At 39.2% G+C, this 16706-nt stretch overlaps 1 protein-coding gene and 1 long non-coding RNA gene across 4 annotated transcripts in view; both read left to right on the plus strand.

Annotated features, from left to right (window-relative positions):
* The first annotated feature begins 290 nt into the window (after positions 1–290).
* On the plus strand, positions 291–9327 carry LOC146650928 (uncharacterized). The gene is made up of 4 exons (XR_014907987.1): positions 291–416; positions 2086–2118; positions 7841–8000; positions 8220–9327. It is a non-coding gene; the product is annotated as an uncharacterized LOC146650928 (long non-coding RNA).
* A 2698-nt stretch (positions 9328–12025) lies between these two features.
* st6gal2a (ST6 beta-galactosamide alpha-2,6-sialyltranferase 2a) overlaps positions 12026–16706 on the plus strand; it is a 42798-nt gene continuing 38117 nt past the window's right edge. For all 3 annotated transcript variants that reach the window (XM_085383447.1, XM_085383448.1, XM_085383449.1), the window contains exon 1: positions 12026–12229. The gene's annotated coding sequence lies outside the window, so the exon portion shown is untranslated. The remainder of the gene's footprint in view (positions 12230–16706) is intronic.

Raw genomic sequence — 16706 nt, forward strand, 5'->3', positions numbered from 1 at the left:
AGAAGAGCTTTTAGGTAAACTGTTATTCTTCTTCTTATCATTATTATATTTTTTATTAATTATATTTTTATTATGATGTTGATTTGGGTGACACTTTTTGATAAATATTATATATTACTTTTTAAAACATATTAACCATCCCTATGCTTAAAAAACTTTTAAAAATAAAATTGTTCTTTTAAACTTGTGCATTGTTTGACTTTTAAAATTTTTGTATCAGGTGTAAAACGACTTTTTAAATAAAGTTGTTTTTAATGTGAGCAGCTCCTATTGGCTCGTTTAAAAAGAGGGAGGAGCAGATTGCACCGCCTAGCGTCTAGTCTTCGCGGTCTTTCGTCTGTTGCGCCTTTTCTCTCCCTGGTGTTTAAGAACGTGGAGGACAAAAGGATACCAAAGAATCGAAAACTATGACAAAGGTAAATACTTAAAGTTTGATACGTTTTCATCAATGGTTATTTTAGTAACTTTCTATAGTCGTCCTAAACGGTATAAGGGGGAGAAGCATAACATCTTTAGCTAGCAGGTAGAACTGGGTTAATTTGCTGCATTGTCTTTGGCAAACATAATTTAAAGTTAATTAAAAAACTCTTACTGCCTATATTCTACTCAATAAAGTTCATCTTATCTTATTCTGTTTTCATTGCACCATTCTCTCTATACAGTTTTTGAATTTACACACTATAAGGTACACGGCAGTTTTTTTCTGTGCTTCTGCAACTGTTTCTTGGGTTTTCCTATAAGGTTTTTGTAATTAATTTAAAAAATTTATATTATTTAGTGGATTCCTGCTCAGCTAACTCGGCCATTATGCACTACCCAGTAAACAAAATGGCTGAACAGTATCTTAAATGTCTGAACATGAGCTAGTCATACCATGTTACGTAATATTCATGTGCAGTGTAGCAAGGTGATTGTTTAAATTACAGGAGTAGATGCCTGCAGCTGAAACGGTTTTCTGATCTGAATACGGTAATGTTACCAGATATGCATTGTACTATGGGAAAACGGTGGTGGATCAGTGTGTAAAAAGCCCCCAAAAGAAACACACAGTGTCTTTAGCTCAAACACTGTCTGATCACTCTCTTAGATACTGTGCTGTTCCATCTAGTTATTGGTTACTGAGAAATGTTAGGTCATTAATTAATTAAGAGAGTGCAGCTGTTCAGATCAGATGGTGGAGTAGGAAAATGCAGAACATGTTATTATAGCTGAATGCTGTGTAAAATACTAGTAATAAATCTAACTCCCATTTATGGCTTTTACTACTGTGGGGCTAAATAAAAAATTACAGACATAATGAAATCTGCTACAATTACAAAGCTTAAGTTTAAAACAATTATTATATATTAAGCATTTTTTTGCTCTTTTTTTTTTAAATTCTTTTTGCTAATAATGGACTCAATTTTATTATTAACTTCAAAGACCTATTAAACTTTTAAACCATTAAATCCAGGAAATTAGATGCCCGTAAATGTACGAGACCCTCTTTATGTCTAGTATCCCCAAATATTTAATAATCCTTTCTAAAAGTACACAAATTTTGTTCTTTTCAATTAAATATTGCATGTTCAATGTATTCTTGAGCAGGTAAAAATTCCACTAAATTAGTTTTTGCATATTTTTAAGTATAATCAAATTTTTATAGTTTGCGAGTACTTTTAATTTGGAGATTTTGCCACTTGATTTGAAGTTTGGATAGTGCTTTATAGTAATTTGTAAATGTTTTGAACTCATCTGGCTTCTTAATAATTTAATAAAAAATTAACAAGCCATGTAATAATTTGAAAACCACTAGGGACCACTTATAAAAAAGTAATTCCTTTTTTACTTATAGGAATTTAGGATTTATGTCTGTCAAGTCATTTGTTCTGGCATAAGTCACCATTTTGATATATCTTCCTGTGACTTTTGCTGCTTGAATTAGTCAGTTTATCATATAAACACATGCAGTGCCTTTCAAACTTTTAATTACACTGTTCATTTTGTGCATTAGTAAGAGAATCTTTTATATTGAATTATCCTGGGAAAAAACAAAAATGTTTGTATTTTCTCATGCACTTTCTTTCATTTCCTTATCACGTTTAGATTCTTCAAGATCACAAGCACCATCTTTGACATGTAAGTAACTTTCATATTATTTGTATTACTTATTATTATTATTATTTTTGAAAAGTGATGGTCTTTGGGGCATCCTTTTTTTTTTATTGGTATTAAGTATATATATTTATTTAGGCACATGAGGCAATGATCTATTTTAAAATTTAACATTTATTTAATTTTCATCTTTTATGCTAACAATAATGCCAACAGTGTTCTCTTCACTTGACCCACAACTCTGACAGTTTTGGTCCTCTGCTCTCCTCACAATTGGCTGATTTCCATCTGAGCTGCTACTGTCAACTGCATTAAACTGATTTTACATTGCCTTGTTATTCTAATCTTTATCTGCGTTTTGGACTCCAAACATTCACACCTGCTGTTAGTAACCAGAGCTCACAAGAGTGTAAGGCGTGTAGTTCAATAAAGCGATCGATGTGTTCACTAGCTGATTTCAATAAACCGGTAACTTATCAAATCCATATTTTATAGGAAGTACATTACTGATAAAAGTGGTAATAAACACGGTAACCAATAAAAATTAAAATTTCCTGTTATAAAAAAAAATACTGCTGTGAGCTCGGTTTTCTAACACCAGGTGTGAACATCTACAGTCTTTAACACTAGGAAGGCCCAGAGCCCAGCCATTTGGCTTTTCTACCTTTAAAACCCGGAGAGCAGCCAAATGGCTGGTAGGCTTTTAGCTAAGCTTTAGCTTCAGGCAAGTGGAAGCTAAATTGGCTAGTCATTCATATGTAAATTGGGTTGTTACCTGGGAATTCTGGAGGGAGGGGAGTGGGGGTGTGTGGATGAGGGGGTGGGGGAGCTGCTAAAAGCGGTGAGCTTCCTTTTGTTTCATCTTGATGCATTCTCAATCATCCAGGGAAACAAATCTCCAAAAGTCACCAACTTGGAGTGTTTCAGTTTGCCATCTTAGGGAGAAATCAACACACATGGGTGTATGTCCTTTGTTGCTGAGATTTATTGATAAAAACAGTACAAAAAATCAACCATTTGTACACATTTTTACAAATAATTATAAAAAGTGAGTGAGTACATTTCAACATTTTCAGCAATCACTCACAATCCTGGCACTGCCATGGTATCTGTAGTCTGCATTTACCTTGGCTTGGCTTCCTGATCAATTGTCCACTACCAAAAGGAAGCCAAGCCCTGCCACCCTTTACAACAAAACAAGGTGTGATCACATTGATGCCACAATGGACGACTGATCAATGCTCCACTACCAAAAGGAAGCCAAGCCCTGCCACCCTTTACAACAAAACAAGGTGTGATCACATTGATGCCACAATGGACGACTGATCAATGCTCCACTACCAAAAGGAAGCCAAGCCCTGCCACCCTTTACAACAAAACAAGGTGTGATCACATTGATGCCACAATGGACGACTGATCAATGCTCCACTACCAAAAGGAAGCCAAGCCCTGCCACCCTTTACAACAAAACAAGGTGTGATCACATTGATGCCACAATGGACGACTGATCAATGCTCCACTACCAAAAGGAAGCCAAGCCCTGCCACCCTTTACAACAAAACAAGGTGTGATCACATTGATGCCACAATGGACGACTGATCAATGCTCCACTACCAAAAGGAAGCCAAGCCCTGCCACCCTTTACAACAAAACAAGGTGTGATCACATTGATGCCACAATGGACGACTGATCAATGCTCCACTACCAAAAGGAAGCCAAGCCCTGCCACCCTTTACAACAAAACAAGGTGTGATCACAGGGCTTGGCTTCCTTTTGGTAGTGGACAATTGATCAGGAAGCCAAGCCAAGGTAAATGCAGACTACAGATACCATGGCAGTGCCAGGATTGTGAGTGATTGCTGAAAATGTTGAAATGTACTCACTCACTTTTTATAATTATTTGTAAAAATGTGTACAAATGGTTGATTTTTTGTACTGTTTTTATCAATAAATCTCAGCAACAAAGGACATACACCCATGTGTGTTGATTTCTCCCTAAGATGGCAAACTGAAACACTCCAAGTTGGTGACTTTTGGAGATTTGTTTCCCTGGATGATTGAGAATGCATCAAGATGAAACAAAAGGAAGCTCACCGCTTTTAGCAGCTCCCCCACCCCCTCATCCACACACCCCCACTCCCCTCCCTCCAGAATTCCCAGGTAACAACCCAATTTACATATGAATGACTAGCCAATTTAGCTTCCACTTGCCTGAAGCTAAAGCTTAGCTAAAAGCCTACCAGCCATTTGGCTGGTGGCGGGTTTTAAAGGTAGAAAGGTAGAAGCCTGGGCCTTCCTAGTGTTAAGCGCTGGTAAAGATTTAAAAATAAAAGCATTCAATAACATAACATTAAACACTAAATTAGTTTGATGGTGTTGACTGCAGCAGCTCAATGTTAATCAGCTGATGGTGATGGAAGCAGATGAGCGTTTTTCATCATGGTTGTTAGTGATGTGTTGGTCAAAACGAAACGGCTCTTTGAAGTGAACAACACAAGCGTGTTTTTTCTCTCTCTCTCACCCTCTCTCTCGCACTTTTTTTCCGCTTCACTCTGCACGCGAGCCTTGTGCTTTGCGCTGGGAAGAGGGGGGAGGGGCAGTTGTTACACACGCAGTAGCACAGTAACAGAGCAGGAGGGAGAGAGAGAGAAAGAGAGCCAGGGACAACAACGTCACATTAGAAAGGTATAGTAATCATCCACAACTATTTTCAATTGCGGATGATAAAGGATTCAGAAAGTTTATTCATGCAGGCCCATATGACAGAGAATGTGCATCTTCTGTTTGTTTTCATATTATAATTTATATTTAATTGTGTTGTGGTTTGCAGTGTTTTGTGTTGTTTCACTTTAAATTTGTTTAAAAGGAAAAAGCTGAAAATTTAAATAGTTAAAAGTTGAAATGTAAATAGTTGTTTTTTTTGTATTATATGATTTATTTATTACATTTTATGTGGAGAGAATAAATAAAAGTATATTTACGGTGGCTGCTAGAGACAAAGCACGTACAAACCCCAAAACACGTAAAAACTCCATAGCACGTACAAACTCCAAAGCACGTACAAAACACAACAGAAGTGCTCCAGGATGCTAGGCACAGTGTTGAGATTTTGTTACCTAGTGGCTACACAAGCCAGGAAGTACCAACGACCGGATTTGGTGTGTGGTAGTAACAGGTAAATGAACAGCTTTTAGAATTTTTTATGAATATATATGAGTGCTTGTGTATAAATACACAAAAAATACACATATGATTTCAATTGTGTAAATTAAGTGATCTAGTAGCTCTGTTTTGGAAGTTCAGTTGACGCTAGAAATGGGTTTTGGAGTTTGTACATGCTTTGTCTCTAGGGGCCACCATATATATTTATATATAAACATATATAAATAAAACCACGTTTCTTTTTTTACATTAGTAATTCCTTTTGTTCATAATTTTATATTGTTGTTAATAATAAATTAATTAAAGCAACAAAACAACCTGAAGAGCTGGTTGGGAGCCGAAAGAGCCGGCTTTCTAAAAAGAGACGAAAATCCCATCACTAGTTGTGTAATATGCTGGTATTGATATGATCAAAAATGAACTGAGTTGTTTCGTATTCTATAGAAATTGTACATCTAATTAATAACAAGGCTTTCTGCTGATGTTATTAATTAAAAATTTATTGTTTTATTTTTAAGCAACAACTTTTTAGCATGCAATCAGTCCATGCTGTACAGGACAGATTTGTAAACTGTGCATACAAAAATAGACTATTTTACAAAATTGCTCTTTCAACAAATGTAAATCACAGCAGATTTTTTTTGTTGTAGGTGCACTGTCACAACTAGAAATGTGGGGGGAAGTCCTCAAAGTTGAAGGCAGAACAGGAAAATACATGGAAATAACAATTTTCCTTTAAATGGTAAATGGCCTGCATTTTTATAGCGCTTTTCTAGTCCCTAAGGACCCCAAAGCGCTTCACACTACATTCAGTCATTCACCCATTCACACACACAATCACACACTGGCGATGGCAAGCTACATTGTAGCCACAGCTGCCCTGGGGCGCACTGACAGAGCACATCAGTAAAGGTCGATCTGGATACTTGATAACTGTTGGTATAGGTATGACATGAATTTGAATCTCCATTATCACAGGTTTTAATTGGGAGGGAACATGCAGATATACAGGAGGACTATAAACAGCAATTCCTATTGCATACAACTGTTTTAGAAAATACCAACAACACTGTTAATTTATCACTTGCTGGTCTATAGACTTTACAGTGTGGATGGATGGAAAATCCATCTGGCTCCACTCTGGCTGAATTGGTGCTACAAACAACTCTGCGCTCGGCTTTCCTGGCTGTGTGTGGATTTATACTTACACATCCAAATTTTGACCCTATTTTTCTTCCTTTCAGCTGATTGGTCAATTTCATGTCAATCACCAATTAAACAATCCAATCAGAGAACATCTCCAGAAGTTGATTCTGTTCATCTGGACGTAGCATTTTCAGTGGGAGAAAATGCTGCAAGCGCTACGTCCAGATGAACAGAATCAACTTTTGGAGATTTACTTACCTGGATGATTGAGCATGCATCAAGACAATCAGAGAACAGATAGGTTTGGCTGTTGGAGGGCTGCATTACGGAGCTTCAGGTCCTGGAAGAATAAATTCCCTTTTACATACCAGACCAGCATTTTTCTTCATTAGCACGAAGGAAAACAGTCTGTGCGTGTCAGAGTTCTGTGGTTTTTGTGTCACAGGGCTTATAATATGTGTAAAAATCTGGCCAGGGACCATCACATCACACTGCTATCATATTTTTCTGTTGCTATCATGTTTCTTTTCTGAGATGTTGTTACTTTTATGACAGATGTAACGAGAAATCTTCCAGAAAGTTAAATTTTTTATTCTAATCAAATATTTGATTCTGATAACAGATAAAGATTTTTTTTTTTTACTTTTGTTCTGCTATTTCATAGTTTATACAAATTTTGGCCAATTCCTATTTATTTTAACCCTTTAGCCCCCAAAAAGTCGCCAGCGACAGGTTTTTCCAAACCTGTCTCGTCAAACCTGAGCTCTGCCAGGGGCCCAACACGCCTGGACTTTTAGAAGAAAAGAGATGTCCGAAAATAAACCACAGGGTCAAATACTTAATTTTGTTCAGTGTTTTAGAGTTATTAATTTGAATTGACTAATTTAAATATTTTATTCATGTACATTTTGATTGCCTTTAGTAAAAATGGCAAAATTTCAATTTCTTTTTTCTTTCTGTTATTAATCCTTGATTACATTCATATAGTATACAGTAGAGGAAAAAACCTACCAGACCTACCAGTTATCCTGCGTAACATTATTGGGGATAAAGGGTTAAGGAAGCGCAATTAATTTTTTTAGTTTAGCTTGTGTTTACTACCATTTTTTTTTTATCACCACACAGTAAACATTAAGTAATATGTAAAGTGTCCATTTATCCTCCATTCCGGTCCATTATCTTAAGCTTAGGCTGCTGCCCCTCGACCCAATCCGGTACTAAGTAGAGAGGCCCAGACTTCGCTCTCTCCAGGCACTTGGCCCAGCTCTTCCGGGGGAATCCCAAGGCATTCCCAGGCCAGCCGAAAAACATAGTCCCTCCAGCATGTCCTGGGTGTTCTGGGTCTCTTCCTGGTGGGACGTGCCCAAAACACCTCACCAGGGAGGCATCCTAACCAGATGCCAGTATCTAATCTGTCCTTTTTGTATGTTCCCCTCAGGTTGCCATGGTAGCAGATACAGGGGAAACAAGTGTAGACGATGCCACAAGAAGGATGATGAAATTCCTCATATCACCTGAGCTGGCTGTGGAGTACAACATGCTTGGCCGACATGGGGAAAAAAAGTTCAGAGATTTGCGTCTTTTTAATGTTGTGTATGGTAAGTTAGTTTCACTTGAGACATTTGAACTTTAGAAAACTAAACTTTTTTAATAAAGTGTTTGAAAGTGTAACTGAGATTGGTTATCATGCAATTTGTATATATTTTTTGAGGCAATAAAGTGAAATAAACATTGTTCTTTGAAAATCATCACCAAATGAAGTAAGCTAAGATTAACTTTACTTTGGCTTGCCCGTTTTTCTTCTTCTTCATTTGCAGAGGCACTGAAGAATTATTTAACATCAAAAGTCAACTTGCAAGAAGCAGAGAAGGCTCTGTCCAAGTGGTTCAGTGGAGCTAAAGACAGAGGAGGACCGAGGGCTGCAAGGGTACAAAATAGACTTACGGCTCTGTAAAAAAACAAACCCTGCTGATTCAAGATAAGCTTTTGAGTTTTCCATCTGACTTTTTCCCATGTTGCTACAGTTCCAAATATCTAAGGAATTTTGCTGTAGTTTGACATTTCTAGTTTTTAAACGTTTACGCACTTTGGAATACAGTTACGTAAAATCACAGTTGTTGGACAAAATAAATGTGAAAAATGTTGTTTTGTGTACCCTCGTGATTTTTGAAATGGTTTTATTTACAAACTAGATTTTGTTTGCGGTCAGCTTTAATATATTTGGTGTCTTTGTGTCACAGAACCCGTATTAGCCGTCTGAAAAATTGATTTTGTGACTGTTTTACTACATGGGGCCCACTCAGTGCCAGAACTTAGTCAATTCAAACTAGAAATAAGATGCAAATACAGAACCCACTGCTAATGCCATTCCAACTTTTTAGCTCATGTTTTCCTCATGTTGTACCCACTAAGAACTTGAAAAATGGGGCCTAGGTGGGTTTCAGTGTACTTTGCCCAGTTGGGGTCCATTTAGTTCCCAGATTTTACCTATATAACACCGAGATGGGCTTATAAAATGGGGCCATTATGGAACCCGCGGACAATCCCACTTAAAACCCACTTTTTAGCCTATGTGGTACTCACATGGTACCCACAAAACAACTTGAAAGGTGGGGCCTGGGTGGGTTTCTTTGTACTTTGCCCAGTTGGGGTCCATTTAGTTCCCAGATTATACCAATATAACACCGAGATGGGCTTACAAAATGGGGCCATTATGGAACCCGCGGACAATCCCACTTAAAACCCACTTTTTAGCCTATGTGGTGCCCACATGGTACCCACAAAAACTTGAAAGATGGGGCCCGGGTGGGTTTCTGTGTACTTTGCCCAGTTGGGGCACATTTAGTTCCCAGATTTTACCAATATAACACCGAGATGGGCTTATAAAATGGGGCCATTATGGAACCTGCGGACAATCCCACTTAAAACCCACTTTTTAGCCTATGTGGTGCCTACATGGTATCCACAAAAACTTGAAAGATGGGGCCCAGGTGGGTTTCTGTGTACTTTTCCCAGTTGGGGCCCATTTAGTTCCCAGATTTTCCTAACATAACACCTATATGGGCATTTAATATGGGGCCATTACGGAACCCGCGGACAATCCTATATGGGGCCCATTTTTCAGCCCATTTCCAAACCATATGGGCCCCACATATAAATGTTGGCTGGGATTATCCATTGTTGATCTGCACACAGCTGTTCCCACGAACGTTGCACTCGCTTACGTAATTGTCATGAGACACTCTCGCAAAAAAATCACCGTTTTAGTAACGCAGTAACGCAGCGTGCTTACGGGAAAGTAACGGTAATCTAATGACCTTTTTTGCAATACTAATCCCTTACTTTACTCGTTACTTGAAAAAAGGTAATCGGATTACAGTAACGCTCATCTCTGATGATAATACATACAGAGAAAATCCCAACAATCATATGACCCCCTATGAGGAAGCACTTTGGTGACAGTGGAAAGAAAAACTCCCTTTCAACAGGAAGAAACCTCCCCCTGAAGCAGCTGTGGTGAGAGGAGGAAGTTGGGACAAAGGACATGCTGTGTAAGAGAGCCAGAGATTAATAACAAGTGTGATTCAGTGCAGAGAGGTCTATTAACACATAGTGGTTGAGAAAGGTGACTGAAGAAGAAATACTCAATGCGTCACGGGTATCCCCCAGCAGCCCTACCTATTGCAGGGTGGATTCAGGGTCACATGATCCATTCCTAACTTAAAAAATCTTAAAAGTAGAGAGAGTGTCTAATCGAATCGAATTTGATGATCATATGGCCATAAACTCAATTATTGCTTTATTAGGTACATCTGTTCAATTTCTCTTTAACACAAATATCTAATTAGTCAATCATATGGCAGCCACATCCTACCCAAAGACAAAATCACACACTTCTTGGCCACATCAATAGGTATACCTGTTCATTTGCTGGTTACTGCAAATCACATGTGATCAGATCAATGCATTTAGGCATGTAGATATGGATTTTCTGAAATACAAGGTTCAAACATCAGAATTGGGGAAGAAAAATGTAATTTAGGTGACTTTGAATGTGGCATGGTTGTTGTGACAGATGGGCTGCTCTATGTATTTCAGAAACTACTGATCTGCTGGGATTTTCCCACACAACCAGCTTTCGGCTTTAACAGAGAATGGTGTGAAAAAGAGAAAATGTCCCGAAATGAGGAGGGCCAGAGATCAGAGGAGAATGGCCAGGTTGCTTCAAGGTGATAGGAAGACAAGTTGGCATGTTACAGCCAAGGTATACAGAAGAGCATCTCTGAGCACAAAGCCTGCTGATCCTTGAAAGAGAAAATCACACCTGGTGCCATTCCCATCAGGTGAAAACAGGAAACTCAGGCTACCATTCACACAGGATCACCAAAATCTTTACAACAATTCAGACTGGTGGGGGTGTATTGATGTGGGAGATATTTTCTTTGCATGTTGGGCCCCATAGTACTGTCTGTAGGATAGTTCCAGCTGAGCATTGTTTAAATGCCACAGCCTACATGAAGAAAAAACATACGCACTTGCCAGCCACATCATTAGGCATACCTCTTCAACTGCAGATTAATGCAAATCACAAGGCATCAAATCACATGGGAACAAATCAGTGCACTTAGGCACACGGATATGGCCAAGAAGGCCTGCTGAAGTTCAAACTGAGCATCAGACTGCAGCTGCAAACTAATGTGTGTGCCACTCCTGTGGGTTAAGAAACCAAGACTACAAGTTGTACTGGCTCACAAACGTTTGATAACAGAAGACTGGATAAATATTGCCTTGTCTCAAAAGTCTAGATTTCTGCTGTGACATTCTGATGATAAGGGTAGAATTTGGCATCATACGACCTCAAAGCATGGGCCCATCCTGCCTTTTATCAGTGGTTTAGGCTGGTGGTGGTGGTGGTAGGGGACAACTACTTCTTTTCTTGCCGCACTTTGGGCGCCATAGCACCAACTGACCCCACAGACACATTATTGCTGTTAACCATGCTCATCCTGTTGTGAGCACAGTCTACACATCTAATGATGTCAAACTGGTTTCTTGAACACGACATTGAGTTCTTTGTATTCATCTGGCTGACACAATCATTGGATCTCAATCCGGGGTTGAGAAAGTTGGGATATGGTGGAATGGGAGATTGGCATCATGGATGTGCAGCCGGTATTTTGTATCAACTCTGTGATGCTATCATGTCAATATGGACCAAAATCTCTGAGTAATGTTTCCAGCACCACAAAGAATTAAGCCTTCTTCAGGCAATGAACTTGCAACATAACAATGAAAAGAACTTCATATTTTCCAGTAACAGTCTGTTGTTGAAATTTTGAATTTCCAAGTCTCAGTATGAAGGGCTAACCTGACTGCATAGGTTTGGAATCACTGTATCAATATTAGCCTTATTGCCTTATTGCCATTTTTGCACACCATGACCCCTCATCCAACTCACAGTCAAAATCAAACTTAATTTTAATATCAGTTTCCTTCCTTTATCCCTTCTTTCCTTCCTTCTGGCCAGCAAGCCTTATCCGTGGCGCACTAACAAAGGGAAGAAAAAAAAACCCAACTCGCTGGCCCCGCCCCCTTTAAAAACGCAAAAAAAAAAGAAGGGGGAAAAAAAAGGGCCAGCAACAATGTGATAGACAACACAGCCGCTCTGCTCTCTCAGCGTAGTAGTGGATATCTTCACAGTGACCAGAGAGCAGAGGCGAGCCAAAGCGAGCCGCATGCTCGCTGTGCAACAAGGGGGACGGGAGCAAAATGAACCACCGGAAAGCCGCAGCAGCAGCATCCACTGAGGACCCGTAACAGTATTTGGGTAAGGCTTTGTTTGCTCTCCCTAGGATTTCGATACAGTTCTGCATTTTCTGATTAAGAGCGCTTTGTGCACGAACGCGGAGCGGAACAAGGGGAGGATGTGTTCGCACGATGTTTGCTTAAAGCGCTGCAATACCGAGAATTTGAAATGGAAAAAAAAACCCTAAATAAAAAGAAAAAACATGCGGATGAGAATGTAGCCGACAGCGCTTTGTCTTCGTTACTTCTCCGGAGCAGCATAACCATCACAGGAAGCTCATTTTAACAGCGGCTCATTTTTTCTAACCATTTTTATTGGTTAGATTGTTAAGTAAAAACAGAGGCATTGTTGACACAGGCAGCAGAGTTCACCGTTTCTGACGCGATCCTGTTACCCGGCGCTGTTTAGTGTTTTTCTTTTTTTTCTGCTTCGCCCCACAATGGATTGATTTCATTCACATCTCACTGTGAAGCCAGTGCCCCACTCCGCTCTACAACTTGGGAAGAACATGCGGAGGTTTCTCGCTGCCTTAGCGCTCAGTTATTGATGCACATGCTGGAGCAGCTCCACACAAAACAGCAAACCAAGGCCAACTAAGGAGCTCCAGGTTAAATTAAATTAAAAACAGTTGTATAGTATTACATTAATAGCGCTTTGACGCAAACAGAAATCAGTGCCACTTTAGTTAAGGTGGAAATAACCTGCTTTGTATACCAAAAGTTACATTTGCTGCTTCCCTTCAGACTCAACTCAGTTCACTTCACTTCAGTTTTATTTATGTAGCACCAAAACACAACAACAGTTGCCTCAAGGTTCGTTATTGTAAGGTAAAGAGCTTACAATAAAACAAAAAGAATTCCCATTAATCAGACAACCACCTATGAGGAAGCGCTTGGGGAAAGTGGGGAGGAAGAACTCCCTCGTAACAGGAAGAAACTGCAGAACAGGCTCAGAGAGGGGGGAGACATCTGCCAAGACCTACTGGGGGTGATGGGAGGAAAAGAGGACAGAATACACACTGTTGAAGAGAGCCAGAGATGAATAATGACTAATGATTAAATGCAAGTGGTGTTTAAACACATTGTGACACAGTTGTAGCCGTTTGTTTTTAAAATTAGAAGCTAACCTATTCTACTTTACATTCACTCCCAGACTAACACCAGGTGATTGAAAGCAGTGAAAACAACAACAACAGGACCAACAACACACAGACACACACTGGTGTCAAGAGCAATTAAGCCTTTTATTTTTTGTGCATGCGGAGGGTTTGGAACGTGATGCCTTTTGAAGTAGTGCGAGTTGTCTTGATATCAGCAACAGGAAGTCTTATCACTGAGCTGTCGCCACTTTTAGCTGAATGTCACCGTAACACATTAAACCTGCCAAAGAAACGCACACAGCCTTCAAGAACCGCGGTGGAGTTTGGGAGTCGACTGAAACTCATTACAGTGAGAACACGCGCACAACCGCACTGTTCTCCGTAGTCCACCGGAATCAAAGGCACCGGCCTGTTCTTTTGTATTTTCTTTCTCTGTGCATCATAAACAGCTCAGGGAAGGAAATTCAAAGCTCCTCTCCAGGTTATAGTGACATTGCATCAGAAAAGTGTTATTACGTGTGCGCGTGTGTAGAGCTGCTGAATATTTATGTGCGCTGTGGTTTTCAAGGCTTCACGGAGTTTACAAGGACAAGGACAAAAGTTGAATTTAATGGTCACTGTTTAAACTGTAGAGGTAAAGTTATTTTTGTTAAGTTATTCATTTATATGTGATAAAATAAACCAGAGCAAAAACGCAGGATCGCTTTGTGTTCTACTTCTCAAACCATAGATGTTCTTACCCCCTCTCACAGTGCATTATAAATGTGCAAATGAATGCTTGATACACACAGATTTACACCCGCGCTGTGTGAAAGCGTTGTGACTGTCACACAACTTCTGTATTACTGCTATTACACACAACTAGCTAATCGCATCCACATGTTGGCTGGCACCTCTTTGTGTCTGCAGCTGGATGTTTATTGTCTCCAATGGGGCTCCCTCCCTCTGTGTGTGCAGACAAGGCAAAGGTGTTAAGGAGAGCTCCTTTCTTTGCACACACTAACACTAACACACCACATTTATTCCACCACAGCAAATACATCAAGCCATTTTTACACACAGAGTCTTTATTTCTTTATCAAACTGATAGATATTGACCAGCATGTAGTTCTTTGACACGCTGAGTGCAGCTCAAAGTCGTCATTGGAAAAATGTGTGTAAATATAAATCAGCAAGTCGCTGAAACTGCAGCATAGTAAGCATGTGGGTCAGTATCGTGTGTTCACGATTCTCACGATCTCTTTCCTTTTCAACCTTTCTGGTCATGTGACCCAAAGTTGCATTCTGCCATGAAGGTAGTAAACATGTAAAATGATAAGGGTGTAGAGGTTCTGTAAAACTAGTGAGAATTTACACTGCAAAGAAACACATTAGGTTGAAAGGAAGGTTTGGGAGGTTAATTACACACACACGCGCACACACACACACGCACACATGTAAAAGAGAGGGAGTGTTGTGTGTGTGTGTGTGTGTGTGTGTGTGTGTGTGTGTGCATTCATGAATATGACTCTAAAAATACTAGGAGGTGAAAAAAATGCTAACAGATGAAATGCATAATTGAAGTCGGCTATGACCCAGTAACAGTGTTGGAGTCAAAGACTGACTGTTCTTATTAGCATCAGATGAGAGGACGTCTGAGAGGGGAAGTGATTCATACCAGCTTTAGTCTGGATTAGGCTGTAAAGAGATAGATGTGCAGGAGTCGATCTGTTCACGAGCAGGGCCGTGAAGTGGATATTGCACCGCTGCAGCCTCGAAGGTGCTCGGAATAGTTGCATTGATTAAAGTATAAGATGGTACTGCTGATATTGAGGTTTTCAGAATGCTTTTTTTTTCCAAAACCAGTTCATATTGATTTCATTTTTTTATTGCATTAAACCTGCAGTAGCATGTTTTTCATCACCTGAGGGCTGTGCTATGAACAAAGTTCAACAGAGCCAGGCTTTCTTTGCGTTAGCCTGAGTTGGAGGTAATGGGCATCATGACAGTGTTTATCAGTTTTTTCTGTCAAGTTGGGCTTTCTGCCTCAAGCTCTGCACACTCACATAAAAATGGGCATTTTTGTAGGTAATGTGACACTTCCTCCACCAAAAAATGATCCCTGTGAGTGCCACCTAGTCTAGCCAGAGACGTTATCAGATGGTGATAATAAATAGTGATTAAAATTCTCCAAAGAACAGAAAAAGTATCTGAGTAAAATGCAACACAGTTGCAAATAAGACAAAATTAATGCTGCAGAAAATTAATAATCTGGTGATTTAATGCGCCGAGCGGTAAAATAAATATATTAATTCAAGTTATGCTGAGTGTACTTTCTGCGCTCAGGTTTTTTTCTAAGGTAACAGCTGCAGATTAGAAGCCCTGAAACTTTAAACCGGATTTATTGAACATTAAAGGTTTATTGGCAGATTAACTCAAATTAATGTTACTGAGTAAACAGGTGTTTCACATATAAAACATATTTTCCCAGCAGAGATTTTAAAAGATTAGCACTTTAAACGTGCTGTAAATGATAGATTTAAATCAGATTTTAGATTTTAAACCAAAACTCTAAATCTGTCCTCAGGTTATATGCTTAACATATAACCTGTTACCATGGGGATTTAGGGTACTTTAAGCTCAAAGAAGCTCACTAAGCCATTAATCTCGCTGAGCAGCACATGCCCCAAGTGAAAACAAGTAACCCAAACTTTTTAACTTGACATGCCAGCCTTTGTATGTATCTTTAATTTGCACTTGTGTTTCTATCTAGCTGTTAGATTTATCACAGTTTGTCAACAATGAAAGGAAGAAGTTAAGACTGTGCAACTAGTTGCACAGTCTTAAGTGTGTGAATGGGTGGATGACTGGATATGTAAAGCACTTTGGGGTCCTTAGGGACTAGTAAAGCGCTATATAAATACAGACCATTTACCATTACAACATGTAACTGTCAGAAAAGTTGATTTCGAAACTTGTTTGCTTTCACAGAATCTTTTAACGTGGACTCAAAAATTGCAGCACGTAAGAAATGTTAGGCTAATTTGTTTGTTTCATGTCTATGATAGAAAAAAACTATATGTCAGTGGAGTTTTAAAAAACCAAATATCAGTATCCGTCCTAAAAACAAAATCCGGCATTGATCAAGCTCTACTAGTGAATCTCTTGATGCATGCTTAATCATCCAGGTAAGTAAATGCTAAAAATTCTACATCCAGATGAACAGAATCAACCTGGTGAATGTTTCGATGCTTTCATCTGTGTGTGTACTAGATAGGGCTGCCACAAACGATTATTTTGATAGTCGACTAGTCACCGATTATTTTTGCGATTAGTCGACTAATCACATCATCATCCATTGGACATACAGCGTACAGCTTATTGCACCAGCAGCATCTGCTCTTATATAACTATCATTAG

Source organism: Rhamphochromis longiceps, linkage group LG16 (genome assembly GCF_057381845.1).
Source record: "Rhamphochromis longiceps isolate RC_006_pf linkage group LG16, R_longiceps_female_GT1.1, whole genome shotgun sequence".
Classification (NCBI taxonomy): Eukaryota; Metazoa; Chordata; class Actinopteri; order Cichliformes; family Cichlidae; genus Rhamphochromis; species Rhamphochromis longiceps.